This window comes from Penaeus japonicus, unplaced genomic scaffold (genome assembly GCF_977035675.1).
Source record: "Penaeus japonicus unplaced genomic scaffold, GWHDUDI00000001_assembly GWHDUDI00000023, whole genome shotgun sequence".
Lineage (NCBI taxonomy): Eukaryota > Metazoa > Arthropoda > Malacostraca > Decapoda > Penaeidae > Penaeus > Penaeus japonicus.
In genome coordinates this window covers 5,005,184-5,017,683 of record NW_028234425.1, presented here as the reverse complement: position 1 = coordinate 5,017,683, position 12,500 = coordinate 5,005,184, and the positions used below count along the sequence as shown (strand labels likewise).

Below are 12,500 nucleotides of genomic sequence, written 5' to 3'. Positions count from 1 at the left end.
CCAACACCGACTTCACCGCCACCACCACCACCACCAAGCCTGACGTTGTTGTCAGCTCCTCGCTCCACCACCGCAGTCTGACTCTGTTGTTGTTGTTGTTGTTGTCAGCTCCACCTCCACCACCGCCGTCAGCCAGTCTGCGCTAGCCACAATGTGTGTCAGCCTCGCAAGGTTCGAGTGTTTCGCGGCGCGACTACCTCCTCTTCCTCCTCTTCCTCCTCCTCCTCCTCCTCCTCTTCCTCATCCTTATGATCCTCTTCCTCCATTCCTCTTCTGCCCTCACTTCCTCCCTCGTCGATCGTGATCTTAGTCGTCACGACCCTCGACTCTCCAGTACACACAAACAACTCACTGAAGGCAGCTTTAGTGACTTACTGTTGCCAAAAGAATAAATAAATGCAAGCTCTAAATTCGCCTACGTTTTAAACAGTGTGTTGCCAATTTATAACGTATACACATGACGTAATCGACCAGATGTGCCAACTACGAGCTTTACCTCCGCGGCGACAGAGAGTCGTCTCAGAAACCGGGGATCAGTGCTGCCAACTGCAAAGACTGAAAAGTGACTCAGTGCTGCCATCCCTTTGGAATAACCTTGCTGTCCCGTTTCACCCCTAACCCCCCCCAACCCCCAACCCCCACATCCTACCTCCAGCCCTTCCCTTTCCCTCCCGACTCACCAATAGGACCAGTGACTGTCTGACTCAAGGACTCTACACAAAAGCCTTACAATGTTTATAGTCAGATCATACTCCTCAGGCCGTCACATCAACGACAAAAAATAGATACATGGATCTTCACGCTAGTCCATAACTAGTCAGAGTGACCGGCTGCAGCATCGGACTAGTCTTAGATGCTAGTCTTAAAAGGAATATATATATATATATATATATATATATATATATATATATATATATATATATATATATATATATATATATAATATATATATATATATATATATATATTATATATATATTATATGTATGTATGTATGTATGTAAGTATGTATTTATGTATCTATATGTATATATATGTTTATGTATATATATATATATATATATATATATGTATATATATATATATATATATATATATATATATATATATATAATGTATATATATGAGTGTATATATATATATATATATATATATATATATATATATATATATATATATATATATATATATATATATATGTAGATATATATATATATATATATATATATATATATATATTATATATATATAATATATATATATATATATATATATATATATGTAGATATATATATATATATATATATATATATATATATATATATATATATATACATATAATGTATATATATATCCTAGCAATACATCAGCGAAGTCATTTAACCAGTGACACCCATTTTCCCACGAGAAGAACACTAGGGTAGTTTAGCTGGCTGTACACATACATAGCCAGACATTCAACTACACACCCCATTCATCTTCCATTCTCACATCCAAGAGTCCGCAGATTTACACACAGTCAGTCAGTCAGTCCACATACCCACAAAACCCATGCTCAATGCAAGGACGCCGGGCTTCTATGCACGCCTCTCACCTAAGGCAAGACACACAAATATAAGAAAAATAAAGACAAAGAGAAAGAACTACATGGATGAAAATGAAGAAAATAGATATAAAAGACATGAAATAAATTATGCAAGTGATCCAGGTATTTTATCAGTCAGCAGGGAAACACGTGACTGTTTTTTTTTGTTTTTGTTTTCCAGTGTAACAGTGACGTGAATGTAAAATTGTCTCAATATGTACCGGTAGTGAAGGCCTTTTCCTACCGTAGCCCTGCAGTGACGGTCATAGCAAGCAGAGGTCGCCTGTGTTAAGTCTTGCCCGGTCTGAGGTGCGTCTGAGCTGCCTTGAAGGAGGTCGAGAGAAGACTGTGTGAAAACGTGCGTGAAAGTGCGAGAAAAGAGAGATATAAATGTATAAATATACTGTATATGTATTTGTTTGGGTTGAACATGAGCAAAGACTGAATATATATATACAGTTGTTCGTTTTAAAAAAAGAAAAAGATGTGGCAAAACGCTATGATATTTTTTTCCTAGAACTTAAGTAATCACAATTAAGCTCTAAAAGAAAGAAATGAAAAAAAAACGATATCGAGTCAAATCAAGGAAGAAGTGAGCGGGGAAAAATGATATCGTGTTTTCAAAATCGAGTGAAAAAAAAAGCGAAAGAAGAAAAACACAAACATTGGTTCACAGGAATATGCACAAAGGTGTGAACGGAAAAAATAAATGCATATACTGGCGACAGACAGACAAGCGCGAATGATGTAAAGTGTGTTAGTGGAGCCACACCTCCCCCCTCCCTTCTCCTCCCCCCCCTCCCCCCGCAGATGGTGGCGAGGAGCCGGTTTTGGCTGGATTCGAAGGAGGGTCAAGAGGAAGACGTCAGCGGCTAACCGGAAATCTGCGGTTAACCGGATTTTCAGCGGTTACCTGGAGATCTGCGGTCACCAAAGGCTCTTCAAAGAGGACCCAGCTACATTAGCTGGGTTTCGTATTTCACATCCCCGTTATAGTGTCTCGAGGCTTACTATAGGGACTCTATTGTTTTCGGGTTCTTAATATACATACAGAAGTCTTTTCTTGTTCCCAGTTTCTCATATTTTCGTGAATCGTATATGTACAGAATGGTTTTCTGGCTCCTAGAATTATTATCAAACCCTTGCCCTCCCCTATCCTTTTCCCTATCCCTCAACCCCCTATCCTACCTTCCCTCCCCCCCACCCCTCCTTCCCCATCCCATCCCAACCCCCCCACCCAAAAAATAAGATAATGTCCTTAAATCATAAAAAAAAAAGTTTGAGCTTGATAACGAAAGCTTATTTTATCTCCCACATTTGTAAATATTTGTCCGATTCTTGTTTTCTTTTTTAATTTTTATTCTAGATCTTAATGATTCGTCATTCGGTGTGGCATTCTGTGACAGATTTTTGAACTTGTGGAATAAAAGTAGAATTCTTTTCCGAAATGATACCATTTTTACTTTACGCAGTTTTAGAAGAAAGAAAAAAATATATTATAATAATAAGATAGATTTCTCTATTATTCTGAAGAACTGTTTAAAAAAAAATAAAAAAAAAGGTTCTACGAACTAATGATAATTGGTCAGCTGATGAGAAGAAAAAAAAAAAGATGATTTTTAAAAAAAAATAATGATAAAAGAATAACAGATTCTTGTTCTTTAGGAAGCGTAGATTTTAGCGCCATTAGACAAACCCAGTTGGAGCCGCTAGGTCATACTGTATTGTTTTCGCTGCTCAATATACGGCAGGGTTGGCAGCCGCTGACACCCACTGACAACGACCCGGTGAAGCTTGTTTTGAGTTGTTTGTGTATGTGAAAAAAAAGTCAAGGGAAAACGGGCTTCACCTGTGCGTGGTTCGCGAGGTGAGGCTAAACCCGGTCATAATCTTGCAACCAGGTTAGGTGCCGTCTAAGGCCATTAGAGAGAAGCTTTTGAAGAAAAAAAAATACATAAATAAAATAAAATAAATTGTAGGTTTTTTGAGGGTAGGTTGGTTCTGATGCCAAATTACTTAAGGTTTATTTCACGGTTGTTAACTAATGTAATTTTAGAACTTGAGAACTCTGCCATTTTCCATTTGTCCTGCACCGAATCTATTCATTGTTGAGTTTGTAGTTTAGTGGGATAAGCATTCACAAAACATAGGTTGCTAAATTGCTTCTATTACCGCTAGCATTTAGTCGGTTGGGGATTGGAGAGCTGTGTTACTTTTGTACGTTTTAATATCATTCGCTGTTGTATACGCATAGATTCTGTTTGAAAGGGCTAGTCACCTTGCGAGGTCACTCTGCACGGCGACCTTGCACAGGGGACTAGCCTTTCTTGCAAGTATGGCTTGCAAGGACTACCCGTCTTGCATGGTGATCCCACAAAGAAAGCAATAAATACCTTTTGTAGAGAGTTCTTCAATAACATAACATCTATGCACTGCCACCTATGTAAATGCACCTTAATGATAATACTACCATTAATATGACTGTTTGAGCCCAAGATCTGTAAGATAAATTCCCTTTCTCCTCTCGTGCATTGACCGTCTTGTCACGGATCACTACTGGTACTATATTGAAACCTTTTCTCTCTCCCTTTTTTCTCTCTCTCTCTATCTCTGTTTTATTTTTTACTGTTGTTACCTTGTCGACGAGGAGTAGCGATGGTTGGAGATCCCGCCCCTTGGAGGATGGTGGGCTGAAGGGATTGAGATGATTCCCCCACCCCACCCACTCACCCACCCACCCACCCCATGCCCACTGCCCACCCAACTCCCACCCACCCACCCACATCCTTTCCTCCCTCCCTCCCTCCCTCCCTCCCTCCCTCCCTCCTCCCTCTCTCCCCAAATATCTAAGGACCTTCCCCCTTTCCCCCCTCCCTCCTACCCCTTTCCCTCCCCTACGTCCCCCTCTGCTCCTACCCTCCCGTTGGCCACAAGGTTCGAGGTGTAGTTACTACCCAGTATAACGTGATAGTGGAGAGAATACATATTTTGTGCGTGGTGTGTTTGTGTGCGTGTTTGTGTGTTTGTGTATCGCGTTTCATGGTTGTGGGCGGGGTCTAGCAGGCAGGGGCGGGGCCTCCACACCCTCGCGGCCAAAAAAAAATGTTACAGCTAATTACTCTATTTTCATGACATGCATTTCTAAAGACGACAACGCTATCGCCCGCGGCACCAGCCACTTTAACAGGCAGTCTCCGCTTGTGTGTGTAGGTGTGTAAATATTTGTATGTGTGTGTGTGTGTGTGTGTGTGTCTGTGTGTGTGTGTGCCTCTGTATGTGTTAAGATAAATCTAAAAATCCGTATGCAAATTTAAGTGTAAATATGCAAGCATTCATTAAAAAAAAGATAAACAGATTCACACAACACATTTAACGTGTGCACTTGGATGTATAAGCCGAGTTATTTTCTCTCTCTCTCTCTTTTTTTTTCTTCAAAATATCTTAAATACCCGCAATCCAACAACTTTAAAAAAAAACAAAAAACAAAAAAAGACTGGCTGGTGTCGCACTCAGCTTTTGAGGCGATAGCTTTTACCGTCTTGCTCGCTGTGCCTTTCTGTTGATTTAGTCTGTATGACTCCACCACCACACTGTAATCACACACTATAGGTAGGCACTTGTTTACATTCGACGGGCAGGCATGGGTGCATACTCTCGCCCGGGTCTCTCTCACACTGCCCTTTCCTTTCCACTTGGCATTTTTCCTCTCCCCCCTTTTTTTTTCTTGGCTCTTTCTCTAACTTTTTCTCTCTTTTTTTCTTTTTTTTTCCTTCTCTTTTTGATCATCTTCTATGATTTTTTTTTTTCTGTGATTCTCTTTCTCTTTCTCTCTTTCTTTCTTTCTCTTTCTTTCTCACTCTTTCTTTCTCTTTTTCTCTTTCTTTCTCTCTCTCTCTCTCTCTCTCTCTCTCTCTCTCTCTCTCTCTCTCTCTCTCTCTCTCTCTCTCTCTCTCTCTCTCTCTCTCTCTCTCTCTCTCTCTCTCTCTCTCTCTCTCATCGTATGGGGGTTCGTTGCGGCTTAGTGACGTCGCATCAACATCCGGGACAGCCATTTATCGTGACGTCACAAGTTACATCCGGGATTGCAGGCTTCACCTCCTCACTGGGGTTATAATCACAATAATAACAACATGACGTTTATTTAGCGTGTCTTTTTGAAGAAAAAAGAATAACAAACAAACATATAATGCCTGATAATTACCTCGATTGCTTTTAACTCCATCTCTCAGTAGATCAAAGAAAAATTTAGTTATTTTAAAGCATTTGGAAATTTGCACACATTTCACGGTACAGAGGCTACAGTCAGCCCCTGTGTCCTAATTTGTTTGAATTTTGTTGTTGTTGTTGCTGTTGTTGTTGTTGTTGTTATTATTATTATCATTATCATTTTCATTATTAGCATCATCGTTATTAGTATTATTATCAGCTTTGATGTTATGAATCTTTATCATTTTGTATTATACTTTATCATTATCATTGTTGTTATTATTTTTATTATCATTATTATCATTATTACCATTATTTCTATTGTGATAATTATCATTATTTCTGTTATTATTATTATTATTATTATTCATTATTATTGTTATTATTATTGTCATTATTATTGTTGTTATTATTATTATAATCATCAATATTCTTATTATTATTATTACTATTCTTATCATTATTATTATTATTACTACTACTATTATCATTATTATAACTATTACCTTTATTATTACTATTGTTGCTATTAATATCATTACTAGTATCATCATTGTTATTATTGTTATTATTATCATCATAATTGATGTTTTATTGCTCTTATAATTATAATAATGATTATTATCGTTATTATCATTATCATTATTGTTAAGGCTATTATTCTAATTGTCATTGTGATCTTTATTATCGTTATCGTCGTAATTATTTTCATTATAATTATTATTATTATCATTATTATTATTATTTCTATTATCATTATTATTATCATTATTATCACTGATATTATTTTTATTATTATCACACCATCGTCATCAACATTATTATTATCATTATTGCTGCTGTTGATATTATCACTATTGTTATTGCTGTTATTATTACTATTATCATCACTATAATTATTGGTATTATCATCATCATCATCGTTCTCTCTCTCACTTCTCTCGCATTTGGTTAAATAACATTAATACTTTTTGTATGTAATTTCGCACCTTCCTTTATTGTTCCAAAAAATTATCACATTTTTTTTCTTCTTCTGCTCTTCCTCCTCCTTCTTCTTCTTCTCTCATTCTCTTCGTCCGCAAAAGAAGCTGATGATATAACGCCCTACAATAATTGCCCGCCTTTGGACGAGTTAATGATTCATAGGAAGTCATTACTCGTTATTACTCGCTATGTACTTATACGGAAACCATTGTATAACCTTGCTTTTTCTCCTTTTGATAAACCCCCTCTCCTTCCTCCCTCTGCTCCCCCCTCCCTCTCTTTCTTTCTTTCTTTCTTTTTTTTTCTCTCTCTCTTTCTCTCTCTCTCTCTCTCTCTCTCTCTCTCTCTCTCTCTCTCTCTCTCTCTCTCTCTCTCTCTCTCTCTCTCTCTCTCTCTCTCTCTCTCTCTCTCTCTCTCTCTCTCTCTCTCTCTCTCTCTCTCTCTCTCTCTCTCTCTCTCCTCCCCAGCCTGTACATTCCCTCCCTTTGCTACCCCTCACCCCCTGTCTTTTCACTCTCTTTGCTACCTCCACCCCCACCTCCACCCACCACCTCCACCCACCACCTCTACCCCCGCCCACTTTTCCCCTCTCTTCCCCACACCTGTACATTTACTCTCTTTGCTACCGCCCCTTCCCCCTCCTTCCCCTCACTATACACCCCTCACTCATCCCCATCCTCTCTTCCTCTCATGCGATTAGTCCATGTAAATATCCATGAACGTCATGAACGTGATGACGAATTTTTAGGTAATGATAATCTTGCCAATAATATGTAGTTTTTTAACACATACGTCATTACCTCTTTATCCTTTGGTACATGTGTAATCATTGTCATATCCTTTCCCTTTCCTTCTCTTCCTCCCTTTCGTCCACCTTCTTGTATTTCCACTTCTTTATAATCAACCCTTTTCTTTTCTATCTTCTTTTTCCCTTTTTTAGTCTTCCCTTCTCTCTTTTTTCCCGCCTTCACTTCCTCCTCTCCTATTCCTGTCCTTCGTGTCCACACTTTTTCTTTCGCTGTTCCTCCCACCTCCTTCTTTTATCCGTCTTCCCATCTTCCACTCCCTTTGCCTCCCGAATCGTTTCACAAATTCCTTCCTGTTTAAATCTTTCCTTCTCTCTCTCTCTCTCTCTCTCTCTCTCTCTCTCTCCCTCTCCCTTTCTCTCTTCCTTTTCTCCTTCCGGGTCATAAGTAGCGTGTGAAAGTATGTCAGACATTGCAATTTGCGTTATGAGAATGATTAATGGGAAATTTCTCCTTTGTCTCAGTCGCCGGTGCGCATCGAGACGCGATTTTGTTTTTTGTTGTTGTTTTTTTGGTCGTTGTTTTTGACAGTTTCCCGAATCCACTTTTTTTGTCATTCTTTCTTTCTCTTTTCTTTTGTCTGGTGAGACGCAGTCAAGCGCCAGTTTTTTTGATAATGCTAAATATAATAATCATAGTAATGATAATTAATAATAATAAAATAATAATAATAATAATAATAATATAATATAATTACAATAATAATACTAATAATGATTAATGATAAGAATACCAATAATATATTATTAATACACCATTTCTAAGGATAAGCCCTATTTCTATTCATCATCCAAACCTCTTTCATATAAAAGAATCATTTAATTTCGTAACCCCCCTCCCCCCTCCCCCTCCTCCCCCCAATGATAATTTGTCGAAACATACAGACATGGAGTGTGAGACACGCCCGGACGGAACACTGCTCTGAGACTGACATTGCTTGTTCCTATGACAGGCAGCGTGTGTTACGGTGCCAACAATACAAAACCTATGAGTAACACAAGGTAACCGGGCTTCGGTGGAGAACTCACAATTTCAAAAAAAAAAAAAAAAAAAAAAAGAAGTAATGATAATGATGATGATGATTAATGATATTTCAAAGAAGAAATAGAAAAAAAAGAAGGCTTGAAGACGATAAAGAAAAGATACAAGATGTATAAACGATTGAGAGAGACAAGGCGGTCGTACCATAAGCCTTGGCAGTTCCCCACACACACACAACGCAAGAAACAGAACATTCGGACGCAATGAAATGTAACTATCGATGATTTTTTTTTTCCTATATATTTTTTTCGAAAAAAAAAATAAACAAACAAGAACACCCGAAAAAAAATATATATATATATATAATAAAGCAAAGATATAATACATGATAATAAGACTTTTCAATAACGAAGAAATAACAAATGATCAACATCAGAAACCCTGAGGTTTTCATGGTAATATACAACTCTTTTTTTTTCTCTCTGTGGCGGCACTGCTAGAAGGTTCTGGTCACGGTTAATGCTGTGCCTTCCTAGCCACCACCTCGTGTGCCTTGTCATTGCGACCATGTATCCCCCAAGGTTCGTATGGTTTGCCTTCCACCAGCGCCACCTGCTTGACCCGGCGTAGTCCTAGTCGTAGAGAAGAAAACAAAAAAAAAACAAATGAAAAACGAGGCAGTGTTCTTTCCTTTTTTTCCCTTCAGATATAAATGTATATGAAGAAGAAGAAAAAAAAATCCATCCTCAATGCCGTTTAATAATGAAATGATAAAAGATTCTAAGATTTCATTAGGTAATGCTCTTATATAAACAGTCAGCGATTGCATTATAGAGACGTGTTAAGCTCACGCTCAATTTTGATCCATAAACGTGTAAATATATTGTCAATGACCATCTTAACTCAACGGTAGAAGATGCGAGTTTTTGCTGGTGGACGGATTTCAAATGGACCTTGTCACCGATACAAAACAAATAAATTAATACCGATTGTTGTACAATTGCGGTGTGCCACGTATATTGATTTCTGCAAAACTTGTTTATTTGTTTTTGAATTTGTTCTCTGTATTACGGCTTGTTTTCCCCTGTATTGAGTAAATGCTCAGACTCTTTTATGTGATGGTTGTCAGTTTTGTTATTACCACTTGTGTCCTCGTATGTCGGAACAAGAAGAATATGGTGCCCACCTGGAAAGTGTTATCAAAATCTCAAAATCAAAATTCTGCCCCCGATCTACATATGTATAAATAGTAAGTTGTTGAATTACTATAGCTGCCATGACACCCCAGTCATATTATCTGCAAAACGCTGTACATAAACATTGCTTGTAAGGCACTAAAACTAGAAAGTAGTAGTAGGTTTAAGAAAGTTCCTCAAAGGCATTTCCGATATACTTGTAAAAGTAGAGTGAATTTCGCTAGATGCATTTGTAAAACATTAGCTTCTGACTGAGCAGGAGGTAACATAGCAGGAGCAGTTCTCAGTAGCAGTGTAGTACCGGCAGAGTAGACTCCACTGTGTGGAGTGACAATACTCAGCCTTCGCCGGGGTACTTCGTGTGCTCTCATGGCGGAGCTAAGGTAGCGCCCACGTCCCTACTTCGAGAACGTTTTCTTTAGTTTCTCTGGGGAGGGCGGCGCTCTGTGGATCGGGGTAACTATGCTATTTTGTACGCTCTTGAGCTCTTGACAACTCTTCACGTGGAAGCTTGAAAGATCTCAGGGCACCGAAAATGTGGCTTACAAAAATGACTGTTAACTGTACAGGTCTGTAAGTTGTTTGTCTCCATTGAACAGTGTTTGTTGCGCGTTCTGTCGCAACGGGTCTTGCCTACTTATTGTGTTGCCGCAGTTTGTGTGTGTAAACCTCTTACCTGTTTGTTTTGCCTGTGACAATTTTTATTTGATCCAACTCGCACCCAAGTTTAGAAGAAGATAAAAATATATAATGATAATAAAACAGCATTATGAGGAATATAAGCGTAATATTTACCGAAGCCAACATACTGCCTACAGGTGAAGTTTCATGCGTTACATTCCAGCCGAACATTGAACACCCATCACGTCTTGTTTTGAACAGTTCCCTGAACCAATCGTGAATGATGCATATCACACCCATGTCGCCCTGGACGCTGGTTGTCACAAACAGCAGCTTTTCTGCAAGTTTTTTTTCCTACGACAGAAGGAGCGGCCCCCTGGAGCGGCCCCGCTGCCCCGCCGGTCGGCCGGGCCGGGCCGCCCCAGGAGGGCCCCGCGTGACAACGGAGCGTCCACGGCTGCGCTGACTATCAGCCCGCGACCCGGCGGCCCGCCTGCTGCTGCTGCACAGGCCGGGCGCACCGAGCCGCCCACGCAGGACCGTACTCCGGGCGGTCGACTCGTGCTTTCAAGAGCTGCGTGAGAAGAAGGCACCGAGGGCGCCAGGAGCCGCGTGTGTTGCTGCTGTCTGGGGCTCGGGGCGGGCCGGCCCCCCACGCTCCAGCACCTCTCTTGCCTGTTCCCGAGCGTGGCGGGGCCGCCTGCGCCGGGCCTTTCAACTGCCATTTCTCCTGGCCGGGGTCCCGCTGGCCTGCGGGAGGGGCGACCTAAGCCCACGCGAAAGAGGGATGACAAGGCTTGGCCTGCCTCAGCACTCCCGCCAAAGTTTGTTTGCCCCCTGTTACTCGCCAAGTTACCAAGTTTATGATCCAAAACTTTATACTAGATATTTTAACTTGAATTGCTAGATAGGAAGTGTCCTGCGTCGCTTGATGCTAGTGCCTGCCGCCCAGCCGCCGAGGAGGTGCCCCGCCGCCCACACCACCTGCCCGCCCGCCCGCCCGCCCGCCCGCACGCCCACCCGCAAGCCCCAGCTGCCGAGCCAGCCCGGGGCGGCCCTAGGGGAGGCCCTAGCGGCGGCCCTCAGGAGCGGTCACGAGGGGCGAGCCCGAGGGGGCGACCCTGAGGGGCGGTGGGAACCCGGGCAGAGGACGCGTGCCAACATATCGCCCGGGAGGGTACTGTAGTGCGCTAGGTCGTGCCAGATATCACTAGGGACGTCTTTTTCCATGTGTGTGGATCTTATGGAGTGAAAGTTATGATGATCATTATTGCCATTATGGTTATCAATAATATTATTATTAATACCATAATTATTAAATAAGACATGCCACATCGTACCACTTGTAGATAATGATTTGTATCAGAACAATAAAAAGCAATAGTAAATGGTCTTTTATTTCATTCTTTGCAAAATTCCAATGCTTACCTCTACCTCACAAACCTCCCGTTATTTCGAAAATATGACTTCAGCCTCATCCATATAAAGATTCAAATTGTAGATTCTACAGTTAATATATTATATGTTTTACATGTGAGAAACTCAAATCAGCAATCATAACATTAATGTTTATTTCATTTTGTTTAGAACAGACAAACCAATTACAGATAAAACCAAACTAATGATTCTAAGAGTAAAAATAAATAGTAGGTTTAAAAGACGAATTCCAAATGACTAAAAGGCATATGACAGAATAAAGAGAATATCTATAATAGAATCACCAATGACATTGAGAAATACTGAGCAGTATTAAGTGTTTTCATCACTGGAAACATATGAAGAATGATTGCAAAAATATCAGCATCCTATAAATTTAAAAACATAATTGGAAATAAAGCTTTATGAAAAAAAAACACTCACGTCCTTTCACACTGAGACTAGAAATCCATTAAGCAAGTATAAAAAAATGAGAAAATAATACTTTCAATTTGAAATTAATCAAGTAGGGATGTATCTAAAATCATCCAAATTCAATCATTCTACAACACTGAATAAGTCTCTCGAGGTGACACTTGCTCTACCTGGATCTTATTTCACACAAGGAAGATACTGCTTTTAAGGATCCCCTATGAATGGAAAAATAGAGAGGAAATGCAGAGATAAGAATCAAACAAGTTGTCA

The 12,500-nt window shown here is 39.9% G+C and overlaps 1 protein-coding gene across 1 annotated transcript in view; it reads left to right on the top strand.

Moving 5' to 3' along the window:
- shakB (Innexin family member shaking B) overlaps positions 1–866 on the top strand; it is a 151,572-nt gene extending 150,706 nt beyond the window's left edge. Inside the window, exon 3 of the mRNA XM_043027621.2 lies at positions 1–866. This exon is cut by the window's left edge and continues 54 nt beyond it. The gene's annotated coding sequence lies outside the window, so the exon portion shown is untranslated.
- The last annotated feature ends 11,634 nt before the right edge of the window (positions 867–12,500 follow it).